Here is a 13,847-nt window from a genome sequence, read left to right on the forward strand (position 1 = left end):
TATATTTTAAAGTATATAAATATAAGTTTTCATTTTATTGATTGTGAAATGTCCTTCCAAACTTATTTTTGTCATTTATTAAAGTATACTGGGCGATGTATCAAAATGGACAATTAGTAGATCAAATATGTCTTAATAGCCATATTGAGCCTTAGCTGATCACAATGACCAATAGTAGCTCATAAATGTGTTAATGGACCATATCGTATTTCTTGCATTTGCTTCTTTTGGTATCTCATTCCTTCTAATGGATCTAATGGAACATGTGAAAGTTCTATAAATCCAGAAGATCAAGCTAACGTGAAAGATGGAGATAAAATTAACGAGGAAAAAGTAACCGAAACCGAAGCAAAAGGAAGCTCGATGGCTGTCACTGATATGGAATCTGGGAAACAAATAGCCAAAGTTGCAGGCTCTGCATATTTTTCAACAATCCATCATCTTCTCAAAATTAAGCATCTATATATGCATTGATGTTGTATATGGTGACCGCTGAGCAATGTCTTACCTTGTGGATCTGACCCTCTAGTTTTTAAGTATTACCTTGTGGATTTGACCCTCGCCACGTGTCGAGCAATGCCCCAGCCCAAACCCCTCCACACCTCATAGTCTTATGGACTTCAACTTTTAAATTGTTATTTATTAGAGATAGTTCGTTTAATTTAATTTATTTCCTTCCATTCACCAACTGTAATTTTTGAATTTTTGTTGAAGATCCGATCCACTTTTTTTCTTCCCCACTTTCCAAATTTGAAGCATTTGGAGTTTAAAGGTTCTTGGGGTCTGGTCTAATCCTTGATTTTCTTGAAAGTTGTCCTGACTTGAAACATTTCTATATTGAAAAGGTACGTTGGCCATTTGTAAAGCCACTAGTTCTTGGTAGTTCTTATACTTGGATATAATATTAAAACGGCACTTTTTGTTTCTGTTAAAAACAAAAGCTTGTAGGTTCTCACTGGTTTGAACAGAAGGTTGTTCCAGCTTGTATGCTAACAAATCTTACATCTATCAAGTTTTCAATCTGCAAGGGATGGAAATACGATATGCCATTGCTGAAATACATGTTGGGGAATGCAGAGGTGTTGAACAGGGTAACAATCTCTTATATATTATATTTTATATAAAAATTATAACTATAGATATATGTAAGTAATTAAGTATATATAAATAAATTAATAAACAATAAACAGGTCGGGCCCGAGCATAACTTGAGCTTTAGAAATATAATTTTAAACGAGCCGAGCTCGCTCCCGAGCTCTCTCAAAGTTAAAGTTGGAGCTCTCGGACTCGACTAGTATTTTGACTGAAAGTCAAAGATATATAGATTTGATTTTATTTAAAAAGTCAACCAGTTATTTATTAACTAGTCTGAAGTTTAATGAATGATTTTTAATTTCAGTGAAGAGTAGTGATGCATAGAGAAGCCGCAGAGAAATGGTTGGTGAGTGCTTGTTATTGTGATGTAAATGTGTGTGATTTATGTGGTTTTTAGTTATTTTAATGAATGCCAAATCCTACTTAAATCTAGTTGGTGGTACAGAGATTGGACCAGAATGGTGTGAGGTAAATGTTCAAGTACCAATAAAAAAAGATGAAAATTTGGTAAGACCATATGGTTTATTTTCTACAATTCAAGATTGTATTGGTGCATCCATTGCATGGCCCTATCCATTTATCTCGGTATGTATTTGTTAAACTTGTGATATAAATAATTTTAATATCACGGAATTTAATGCTTATACGTGGATGGTTTATTTGTAGGTAGTCCATAAGAATTGAGGACGCATGATGACTCAAGATTTTATGCTTCTTATTTCTATAATTGCTTTTAATTTCTTTGTTAAATGTTAAGACTTTATGTTAGATAATGTTATAACTTACTTATGATTAGTGTTTTTGTTATGAACATGCTTATTTGAAATATAAAAAAGTTTTATTTCTTTCATTAGTTGATGGTTATACAATAACTATTAGGATGTTATATGTTGATGGTCTGTTTATAAAATTGGTTTTATAATCTTATTTGGGATTTAGGACCATTTTGTTGATATTAAAGTAGCTATAACGTTACATCATAATGGTTCTATAAGTTAATTTTTAAGAACGCTTGTATGTGTATCAAAAGATTAAAAGTAGGTAATCACATATTAGAACATTGTAAAAGTGTCATAATATGTTCTTTTTATAACGCTATTTAAGTTGTCTATAGACATATTATGTGACCGTAAAATTGGTTTCATAATCTTATTTGGTATATTAGGACTCTTTTCTTGGTATTAAATTAGCTATAATGTTACATCATAAGGGTCCTATCAATTAATTTCTAAGGACGCTTGTAAGTGTATCAAAAGATTAAAAGTATGTAAGCACATATTAGAACATCGTAAAAGTGTCCTAGTATGTTTTTATTAGGACACTATTTTGGTTGTTCAAAGACATATTACGCGACCATAAAATTGGTTTCATAAACTTATTTGAGATGTTAGGACGCTTTTTTAGTTCGGGGACTTATTACGACCCCTTCATGAAACGCTTTTACCGTTGGTCCTATTAAATGAAAGGTCCTATAAAATAGCATTTTAGGACGCTTTTGCGCGTACTAAAAACCCAGTTTTCTTGTAGTGTTTTCAACTCTTATTAATTCATATAATTGTAGATAAGTAAGATGATTATTAGTTTAGTTATATTAATAAATTCTTGGCAAGATATACATGGAACAAGAATTATTTTTTTTGTTAGTGGAACATACACAAATAAATTCGACGTGTAATAAACGAGATTTTTAAAGATATAATATTTTATTATTTGGTATATAAAATTAGATTTATTCAAGCCGTGTAATACACATGGTTTTCTTAGGGATATAAAATTTTAACTATTTACTATAAAAATTACATTCATTCAACCCGTGTAATACACAGAGTTTTAAAAGATATAACTTTTTTTTTATAATTTGGTATATGAAATTCGATTTAGTTAAGTATTCAACCCGTACAATACATGGTTTTTTTGACTACCGTTTAAAAAAAACATGGTTTTTTGAAGATATAACTTTTATATTTAGTGTACAAAATTACATTTATCTAATCCGTGTAATACATAGGGTTCTTAAAGATATAAGTTTTTATTACTTAATATATAAAATTAATATTATTCAACACGTGTAATAAATGAGGTTTTAAAGATATATTATTTTATTATTTAGTATAAAAAATTACATTTATTTAACCCGTGTAATACACGGGGTTCTAACCTAGTGTGTTTTAAATGAAAACATTATTGATGATTCGTGAGGGTATATCGTCGAGTGTTTTCCTAACTTTTTAAGTGATGATGATCTCTGATCTCAGATCTTTAATATTTAGGAAACATGGTGAAATAAGCCGCGTACTTCGTGAATAATAAAAACGGACTAGCTTTACAAATATTACCTTATTTCTCAAAGTTGGAAAATTTTTATATATATTTAGGTTTACAAGGGTCCCTAAATCATAGGACTTAAATTGTATAGTGCATTTATGTGTTGGTTGTTTGGTAACTCGTATCATTTGAAGTTTCTCATTTTCGTGCGGTTTCTCATCTAAGGATTACTAAACTCAAACCGTGAGTAGATCTCTAATTTCCTTTTACAATTAAACCTTTGGGGTGTCTCATGAGTCATGTTATTTCTCATGATTTCATTTAATTCCATTATCAACATGCAAATTAAATGTGTGGTTTATGTATTATATATTTTGGTTAGATAGATGTTATACGGTTGAGGATGACGATGCTACGAAATGAAGTAGCGTTGATGCTTAGATACACATATAGACGCTTTAGGTTTAATATGTTGTATCAATTTTGTTTATGTTGTTATGTATTTTTGTCACACCCTGGCTTTTGCGGAAGCGTGGTTAATTTGGTGTGACTTCTTAATACCATAGCTTAACCATAACAAAGCTATATGAATAAAAACCATGCAAGATCATCCATTCAATTAAGTTTTAAAATCCAAAAACAACAACATTGTTTTAACGGAACACACCCTAACGACATAACCATTATTCGACAAACATAAACATCAACATAACATAAACACAGTTTAAGGACTGTGACTTGTCCAGGAAAGAGTCACATTCCCTAAACCCGGATGACCTCGTACTAGTGCAGCGGGAAAACGTGCCATAACGTGCCAGATCCTTTAATTCCCTGAAATACATGTAAGTTGAAAAATCAACAATAATGTTGAGCGAGTTCATGTGTAAGTGAGCAAATAAACCTTTGTTTGTATAAAAAAAAATCCTGGTATGTAGCAAATAAGGAAAAAGAGATCACCAATGGTTTGCAAGGCCATTGATATGTGTGAAATGCAAGTAGGAAGGCTCAAACCTAGCAGATTTATGCGCCGGGTACAAAGTCATCTCGAGGTCCGTTATGCTGGGCCTGGGACTGGGCTCGCTACACCCAAATAGATCTATCGCTCCTGCCCCTCGGTCCTACCCTGAGGATTAATGACCTCAAGTTTCCGCCTACCCATTCACAAGATCTAGATAGCAACCCTCCTTACGCTAACCATACCATGTATAAAGTATTCATAAACATTGTAACATGTATTTCACCCCCGCAGTTTAGAAAACTGAAAACAGTTAAGAGAAAAGGGGGACGTGAACTCACAGCGGTGCGTCTCTACCAAGTAATACTCCAAGTCAAGCAGCTGTGCAATGACCTACATGTACTAATTCTATTAGACGGACGGCCGTGCCTTAGCTTTATGGTTTGAGTTTTTGGGAAATAGTTAGATAACTATTTCGTGTTTACTTTCTGTATATACTTGGTAATTATTCTCCTTCTTAAGGATGGGGGATTTAATACATGTGCGTTCGTAATATATTATTTCTAACTCCAAAATATATATATTTTTCTCAAAAATATTATATTTTTACTTCACAAAATTCTCCCAAAATAATACTTTGTCAAATATACGCGTTCATAATTATTTCTTTAAATTGCGTAAGTTACGTTTTAACGATCGAGTGGTAATAGTAATTACCGGTGTAACTTATATATTTATCGTGAAAGCGTTCGTATCATTTTGGATTCGTTAACGTCTGATAATATTATTTTTTTTACCCTAAAAAAAATAATATTTATACACTTCACAAAATAATTGACAAGTGACGTTGTGAAAAATATATTTACTAAATATATATTTATCACGTTTAATTTTGTGAAAATCCCACCTCCGATATTTGTAAATAAAGTCGTGGCGAAACTTATATTTTGAAAATAAGTCGAAAAGTACTTCTAACACTTATAGTGACAATATTTCTAAGTGTTAGGTTTTTGGAAAAATTTCGCCAGAGTTTCCTCTGTAACTGGAGGTGGCCACGCTTTCAAGCGTATCATTTTCTTTTATAAATCAAACCAACAATCTTTTCATTCAATCAAAACAATGTTCCAAACAACAAACTAGTCAATAAATATATAAATCGCAAAATCCCATGAACTTGTAGTTTTCTAAAATTATGAAGTAAATCCCATTCCTTTTAGCGGGTCTTTATATAAAGCAATCCGATTTCGTAAAAACCTCGTTTTTAAAGAAATTCCATCTTTACAACTTCTTGTCTATTTTTACAAAAATAGTTATTTTGTCGAGTTTTTGTGCTACACAAGTGTTTACACACTTGTGTGTTCTAAAAATCATTCTTGTTAGTGTAAGATCCGTCTTTAGAAAACATGGTTTCTTTGACACTCGGTTCAATGAAAATACCGCTTGTAGATCCGTAGATCTACTAGTTTTAAACACTATTTCATAAGTAAAATCGACTTTACACAAGTTCATGTTTAGTGTGTGGTAGAGTTTCATCATTTAACCCTTTTTACACTAGAACATACTCTATGTCATGTTTCATGAACATGACCAATCCGGGTTAGACGATGATCCGAGCTACCACAACATAGATCGGCACTAAATAATTACACAAAACAAGTCTTGCAGGATTTACACAACAACATAGCTTTTAACCAACATTTTTTAACATTTTAGTAGACTTTTAATTTTGATCTTTAGTGTTCATAATTTTCAACCGACAAAATTCTTATTAACCACTTTAGTATGGATCAAGAAGGCGTTTAGAGTCACTTACTACTAGCTCAAGGCTAGGGAAGAATCTAGCTGAAAAATAGGTGGATAATAGCGGCGTAGAGAGGTCCTTGTGATTCCACAAGCGCCGGGTCTCCTCGTATGCACTCTAGCCCACTTGTAATTATATAAAATGACAAAGTTGAAATTGGAAAATGGTGAGGTGGTCCTAGTGGTGTTCGGCCGAGAGTTTTGGCAAGAGGGGGAGATGGTGAATTTTGTTAAGTGTGGTGAGAATGAAATGGATGGTCTTGAGGTGTTATTTATCATCCATGTCCTCTAATTATTCAATGAGTAATGTGTAGTCAAGATATTTAGCAATGGCTAATTTAATAATTAAAAGCTTGTGGTGGTGGTTCCCTAGGAGAACCGAACGGTTGTAATGGGGTGGGGAAATTTGTTCAATTTCAACTAAAGTTAAGTGATAGTTAGTTAATTAGGAACTTTAATTTAGATTATTATGTGTGTAGTCATTTATAACGGGTGTTAGGGTATTCGGGGACCCTAACTGGCTCAGAAAAAGAAAAACCATGTCATGTCAATATTTTTATGCCCCGGGTTAAGTCCGGTTGTACGGTTGGATATTACTCCGTTAATGTGCTAAATAAGTATATAAAGTGTCGTTAATATTATTTTTGGTGACACAATTTATTCCCGACACTTTGGAAAGTGTCTAGTAATATTTTTCTCATGTTTTGGCACTTTACTAGTTAGCTAAATGCTGAATTTTTATTTAAAGTGCAGAATTTTGTATATAAAGTACGTTTTAGGCACATCCGGTCACTATAACTATCACCTAGTGACACAGTTCTACAACCCTCATATCCCTACACTCTCTATTGGTGTAGTGAAATATTTCTGGCTCATACAGGCCTTAGAGGTAATATCTGCCTGATGTTGGCTTATCAGCATGTTCAATAGGTTATCCGTTCATAGTGCTACTGTGCTTTTGTGCATCATGTTTATCACTAGAGTTCAGTATGTAAATAATGTAGTGACGGTATGTAAAGTATGATGCAGGTATGTACAAGTATCAAAAGTCAAGTGGCAGTTCATCAGTAATTTCAAGCAAGCACAGTAATTAAGCAGTAATTAATTGTTAATTAAACCGTACGGATACCTGGTTTAGTGAGGGTTGTCACATTCTCCCCCCGTTAGAAAAATTTCGTCCCGAAATTTTAAGTTCTGCTTCTAGTCGTAGGGTTCTTGGGAAATAAGTGGGGGTATTTCTCTTTCATCCGGTCCTCACGTTCCCAGGTGTATTCAGGACCATGTCTGGCATTCCAACGAACCTTGACGAGCTTGACACTGCTCCGGCGGGTTTTGTTCACTTTCCAATCCTTAACCTCAACGGGTTCTTCAACGAAGTGGAGCGTGTCGTCAACATGAATTTCGTCGGTAGGAATGACAATGGCATCTTGCGTTGGACTCTTTCTCAAATTTGATACGTGGAACGTATCGTGAACTCCATTCAGTTCGGTAGGTAGATCCAGCTTGTATGCTATGGACCCAATTCTTTCCAGAATTCTGAACGGGCCAATATACCGCGGATTCAACTTCCCACGCTTCCCGAAGCGTGCCACACCCTTCCAGGGTGATACCTTCAACAAAACCATATCTCCTACCTCAAACTCCAGAGGTTTCCTTTTTCGATCCGCGTAGGCTTTCTGACGGTCACGAGCCGCACTGATGCGATCTCGGATCTGTGCAATCTTATATGTGGTTTCCTGGACCACATCAGGACCAACCAACTGTCTATCACCTGCGTCAGACCAACAAAGCGGTGATCTGCACTTGTGGCCATATAGAGCTTCGAATGGCGCGGCACCAATACTGGTGTGGTAGCTGTTGTTGTATGAAAATTCGACCAAAGGCAAATGCTTATCCCAGCTACCGCCCAAATCCATCACACATGCTCTCAGCATGTCTTCCAAGGTTTGTATCGTCCGTTCGCTTTGCCCGTCGGTCTGCGGGTGAAACGCGGTGCTCATATTCAATTGCGAGCCAAAAGCTTCCTGGAAGGATTGCCAAATCCTTGAGACGAACCTTCCGTCTCTATCAGAGATGATTGAGAGAGGTACTCCATGGCGTGTAACAATTTCTCTCATGTAAATTTCGGCCAACTTGCTCGTATTATCCTTCTCTCTGATAGGTAAAAAGTGTGCTGACTTCGTCAATCGATCCACTATTACCCAAATAGTGTCATGGCCTTTTGGCGTTCTTGGCAACTTCGTGACAAAATCCATGGAGATTTGTTCCCACTTCCACTTGGGAATTTCCGGTTGTTGCAGAAGTCCTGAAGGCTTCTGGTATTCCGCTTTAACCTTAGCGCATGTTAAACATTTGCTCACATAAACAGCCACATCGCCTTTCATCCTAGGCCACCAATAATAATCCTTAAGGTCTTGGTACATCTTATCCGCTCCAGGGTGGATAGAGTATCGAGATTTGTGAGCTTCATCGAAAATAACTTTCCTTAAACCACCAAACAGAGGAACCCAAATCCTTTTCTCAAAACATAACGTTCCTTCCCTGTTTGGTACCAATAGCTTCTCCATCCCACGGAGATATTCTTCTTCATGATTCTCTTCCTTGAGAGCTTCTTTCTGCGCGGCACGAATGCGCAAGGAAAGATCGGTCTGAATTATCATCTCTAAAGCCCTAACCCTTATGGGCTTGATCTTCTCCTTTCGACTTAGGGCATCGGCGACCACATTTGCCTTCCCTGGATGATACTTTATCTCGCAGTCGTAATCGTTCAGCAACTCAACCCATCGTCTTTGCCTCATATTCAGCTCCTTCTGGTTGAATATATGTTGTAGACTCTTGTGATCTGTGAAAATTGTACACTTCGTACCATAAAGGTAGTGTCTCCAGATCTTTAAAGCAAAAATTACTGCGCCAAGCTCCAAGTCATGTGTGGTATAGTTCTTTTCATGTACCTTCAGCTGGCGTGACGCGTAAGCAATAACCTTTTGGCGTTGCATCAACACGCAACCCAATCCTTGACGCGAAGCGTCGCAGTATACCACAAAATCTTCCGTACCTTCCGGTAGTGCTAAGATTGGCGCATTGCAGAGCTTATCTTTCAATATCTGGAACGCTTCTTCCTGTTTAATTCCCCAATCAAACTTCTTATCTTTTTGCGTGAGGAGCGTCAATGGTTGAGCGATTTTTGAAAATTCCTCAATGAACCTCCGATAATAGCCAGCCAAACCCAAGAATTGCCGAATCTCGGTTGGCGTCTTTGGCGTTTCCCAATTCTTGATCGCTTCGATCTTGGTGGGATCAACATGAATTCCATCTCCATTCACCACGTGTCCAAGGAACTGGACTTCTCGTAGCCAAAACTCGCACTTAGAGAACTTGGCATACAGCTGTTCCTTCTTCAGCAGCTCCAAAATGGCCCTTAAATGCTGTTCGTGCTCAGCCTTCGTCCTTGAATAAATCAAGATATCATCGATGAACACTATCACGAACTTATCCAAATACGGCTTGCAAACTCTATTCATCAAATCCATGAACACTGCAGGTGCGTTTGTCAACCCAAACGGCATGACTAGAAACTCGTAGTGTCCATATCGAGTTCTGAAGGCTGTCTTCGGGATACTCTCCTCTTGTATCCTTAACTGATGGTATCCAGATCGAAGATCGATCTTTGAATAAAAGCTTGAACCTTGCAGTTGGTCAAACAGATCATCAATCCTTGGCAGAGGGTATCTATTCTTGATCGTCAACTTGTTCAACTCCCGGTAGTCAATGCACATACGAAAACTACCGTCCTTCTTCTTGACAAACAGGACCGGAGCTCCCCAAGGCGAGAAGCTTGGTCGGATGAATCCCTTGTCTAACAACTCCTGAAGTTGTGTCGACAGTTCTTGCATCTCAGACGGAGCAAGTCTATAGGGTGCCTTAGCCACAGGCGCGGCGCCTGCAACTAAGTCGATGCGAAACTCTACTTGTCTCTGAGGCGGCAATCCAGGCAAGTCCTCTGGGAAGACTTCTGGATATTCCCTCACGACAGGGATGTCTTCGATCTTTGGTTCTTCAGCTTTCTTATCTACAATGTGTGCCAGAAAGGCAGCACATCCCTTCTGCAAACACCTTCGAGCTTTCAAACAGCTGATAATCCTTAACGGTGTATCACGCTTTTCTCCGTGAACCACAATTGTCTCACCATCATCAGTTGGGATATGAACTACCTTTTCGTGACAAACTATCTCAGCCTTGTTGTCTGATAACCAATCCATTCCTACCACCACGTCGAAGCTTCCTAACTGGACTGGTAGTAGATCCAGAGCAAACTCACGCTCTCCCAATTCGATCACACAACCTCTGATAACTTCATTGGCTTCTACCAACTTTCCATTAGCCAATTCGATCGAGTACGGAATGTCTAACTTACTAGCGGCTAAACCAAGCATATTCTTAAACTCTAACGACACGAAGCTATAATCGGCGCCAGTATCAAATAAAACAGATGCATAGCGTTGGTTTACAGGGAACGTACCAGTGACAACATTGGGGTCCTGGCGTGCTTCCCTTGCTTCAAGGTTAAATACTCTACCACGGGCTTGGTTTAACTCCGGGCAGTTCCTCTTGTAATGCCCGAGACCACCACAGTTGAAGCATCCGGGCCTTTGCCCATTTCCACCATCTTGGTTATTCCTCTGATTACGGTTCACAGCGCCCGCTTGATTAGCATTGTTGCCTCTATTTCCATCACCTCCATTATTCCCTTGTGGGCGATTTCCATTTCCGCCCCGGTTGGTGTTTCTGTTTCCGAATCCTCCCTGGCCTCTCTGGCCAGCTATGGCCCAACAAGAATCCTTCAAGTGGCCAGTCTTTCCACAAGCTTCACAAATTTTCAAACCACAACGGCCAGAATGGTGGCGCTGGCAGGTATTACACTTGGGCTGGGTGCCCATGTATCCTTTTCCTTTCTTCCCACTACCAGCTGTAACCTGAGCTGGCGTGCTTGTTTCCCCTTTCTTAACCACACCGCTAGTGCCTTGCTTGAAGTTTGAAAACTTCCGTTTGTTACCTCCTGATGACTCCACATGAGTCTCTTTCTTCTTTGGCTCAGCTTCATCAAACTTGTTCAGGCGAATAGCTTCCTCTGTGAGAGCCACGCTCAAATCAATCGCCTCAGTAATCGTCGCAGGCTTGGAGGAGGTCACCATGCTTATGATTTGAGGAGCTAATCCCCAAATAAAACGTTCAATCCTTTTGAACTCTGGAGTGACCATGTAGGGTACCACATGCGATAAGTCATGAAACCTCTGAACGTATTCTGCGATCTTTGGACCTTCCATCTTTAAATGCCAGAACTTTGTTTCCAATCTTTGGATTTCAGTGCGGGAACAGTACTTTTTGCGCATAAGTTCCTTCAGTTCGGTCCAGGTTAGCGCGTAGGCAGCAGCTTCACCAAGTGTCTGTACTTGCAAATTCCACCAAGATAGGGCTCCATCCAAGAATAGCCCAGAGATATAGGTGACTTGCTGGTCTAGCGCGCATTTGCTCATGCAAAGAACAGATTCAGTTTTCTCAGCCCAACGAACAAAGGCGACAGCACCTCATGTGCCATCAAAGTTGACTGGTTTGCAGTCTAGAAACTGCTTATAGGTGCACCCATGAGGTGGGTTATTGTTGCCAGTATTGCCTGGGTTGCTTCCACTAATCCCTCCTTAAGAGGCGGCGTATTGTGCGATGGCAGCAGCGATGATTTGCTGGAGTTCTGCCTGATTGGTAGGCATCGGCGTTTGACGTCTCAGCATCTTCTAAAGATGTGTTTACGTTGGTCAGGCCATAGTAGGTGAAACGTTCGTATGTATTCAACAACATCAGCACATAACATCTCATGTTATAATAAATCAGCCACATAACATCCCATGTCATAGAACAATAGATCACTGCGATTGCATTGCCATAAATCAAGACCAAAATGTAAGGTTTACAGGTACCCAACTGTATCATACAACATCAATGACTTAGTAGGGGACGACCCTAGGCAAGTCGTGCGATCGCTGGACATGTTCAGGAATCTCTGGTTCGTCTATTTTCAAATTCCAGGACTCCATCTCAAGCTTCTGTTATTCCAGTCTTAGAACCACATTTCTCCTTAATCATTTCCTTGAGCTCGTCCCAGCTCAGTGCATAAGCAGCATCTGTACCAAGGGTCTGAATCCGAAGATCCTATCATGAGAGTGTGCCATCTCGAAATGACCCCGAGGTAAAGGTAACACTCTGTTGGGGCGAATAGTTAGTCATTCTCAGAATGGAGTCAATCTTTTCGGACCAACGAACAAATGCAATGGCGCTTCCTGTTTTGTCGAAGTTCAAAGGCTTGCAGTTCAGGAACTGCTTATAGGTGCGGTCAGTTGGGGGGGGGGGGGGGTTATTTCCAGTAGTGCCATCGCTGTGCTTAGAGCGGAGTGCTTCATGTCATGCATTTGCCTGTGAGATGCGTTTTTGCAGCTCGGCTTTTATCCTTGGCAACATACTGGTGTTTGTGTCACGCCTGGGTGGCATTCTCTTCTGTCGAAATGGCATGAAGTGGGTTAGACAACTTCCCAATTGTCTATGAGATACATAGCACCATAAGCCATCATGTACTTACCCAATTTTACACGTAAATATACTCAATGTATGGGTGGGGAAATAAATTTCTGAGCCTTCACATAGGCTTGCCAATTGGCTTGTTGCTTGAAATAGAATGAACTCGAGGCTTCATCGCCTTGGTCATTCGTGTTCGAGTTATTTCCTGCTATATTGGTTTTCATTAGCTTGACCCGCAGAGTCCACCAGGATTTCTGTGCACTACAAGTCGTTATTACGTGGGCCCCCGTAATAATAAATTGTCTTGCACAGTTACCCCAAATTTTCTCTCGTCCAAGCAGATGATCAACCAAGGAGCAACAACAGGTGCATCGGCATGAACAGGGTCATGCTCCAATGCGGTGTTAGGAGCAACGCCTGGCTCAGGGGCCACGGCTGGCTCCGGATCAACAAACTCCATCTCAAAATCAGATGGATCAACCTTCACAGGGGGTTACAGGATCCTCCAAGGGCTGGTCTAAGTGTATGAACTCAAGGTCATGGTCTGGATCAAAACCAGATGGAAGAACAGGATCACCCTCAATACTGTGATCAAACTTAAAGCTGTGTGCGGGAACCGGTGCAGCCGATGATGCCGTATCAGGGTCGGCGTTGTGTGAATGGTGTTGCACTCCCTGTATATGCGAAAATGCGGATGTCAGAAACTCAAATGAGTCTGGGACAGGGGAATGGGCATGAGTTTCCCCTACAGGAGCGTCCGCAAGCAGTAGGCTAATACCAGCAGCAATAGGGCCTCGCCCTTAAATGGATCCTCCTCTAATAGATCGCTATCATCGTCAGGGACCACGTCGGGGGCATATCAACAATGGGATAAGCGGCAAGGGGCACAGGAGCAGGGATTACCGCGAGTGGTAAATTCCCAACAAGATGGCCATCAGTAGGCTCTGTTACGACATCAGGTAGCGCAAAAGGGCTGAAAGTCGTCATCGTCTGTGCCGGTAGTATCGGAAATGTACACCTCGTGCTCCGATGAAACTATGTCGTCTGATACTATGGCCATGGGATTCGTAGTGTCCATCTTTCTAGTACATGATGAAAGCATAACGTTTGTAACACAAACACATATACGTATAATAATCAATCATATAATTATATAAACATGTTA

General features: G+C 39.3%; 1 long non-coding RNA gene across 1 annotated transcript; it reads left to right on the top strand.

The window, feature by feature from the left end:
- Window positions 1-246: 246 nt before the first annotated feature.
- LOC110894502 lies at window positions 247-1,897 on the top strand. Its single transcript, XR_004884038.1, has 3 exons — window positions 247-845; window positions 942-1,091; window positions 1,400-1,897. It is a non-coding gene; the product is annotated as an uncharacterized LOC110894502 (long non-coding RNA).
- Window positions 1,898-13,847: the final 11,950 nt, after the last annotated feature.

This window comes from Helianthus annuus, chromosome 2 (assembly GCF_002127325.2).
Source record: "Helianthus annuus cultivar XRQ/B chromosome 2, HanXRQr2.0-SUNRISE, whole genome shotgun sequence".
NCBI classification, from domain to species: domain Eukaryota; kingdom Viridiplantae; phylum Streptophyta; class Magnoliopsida; order Asterales; family Asteraceae; genus Helianthus; species Helianthus annuus.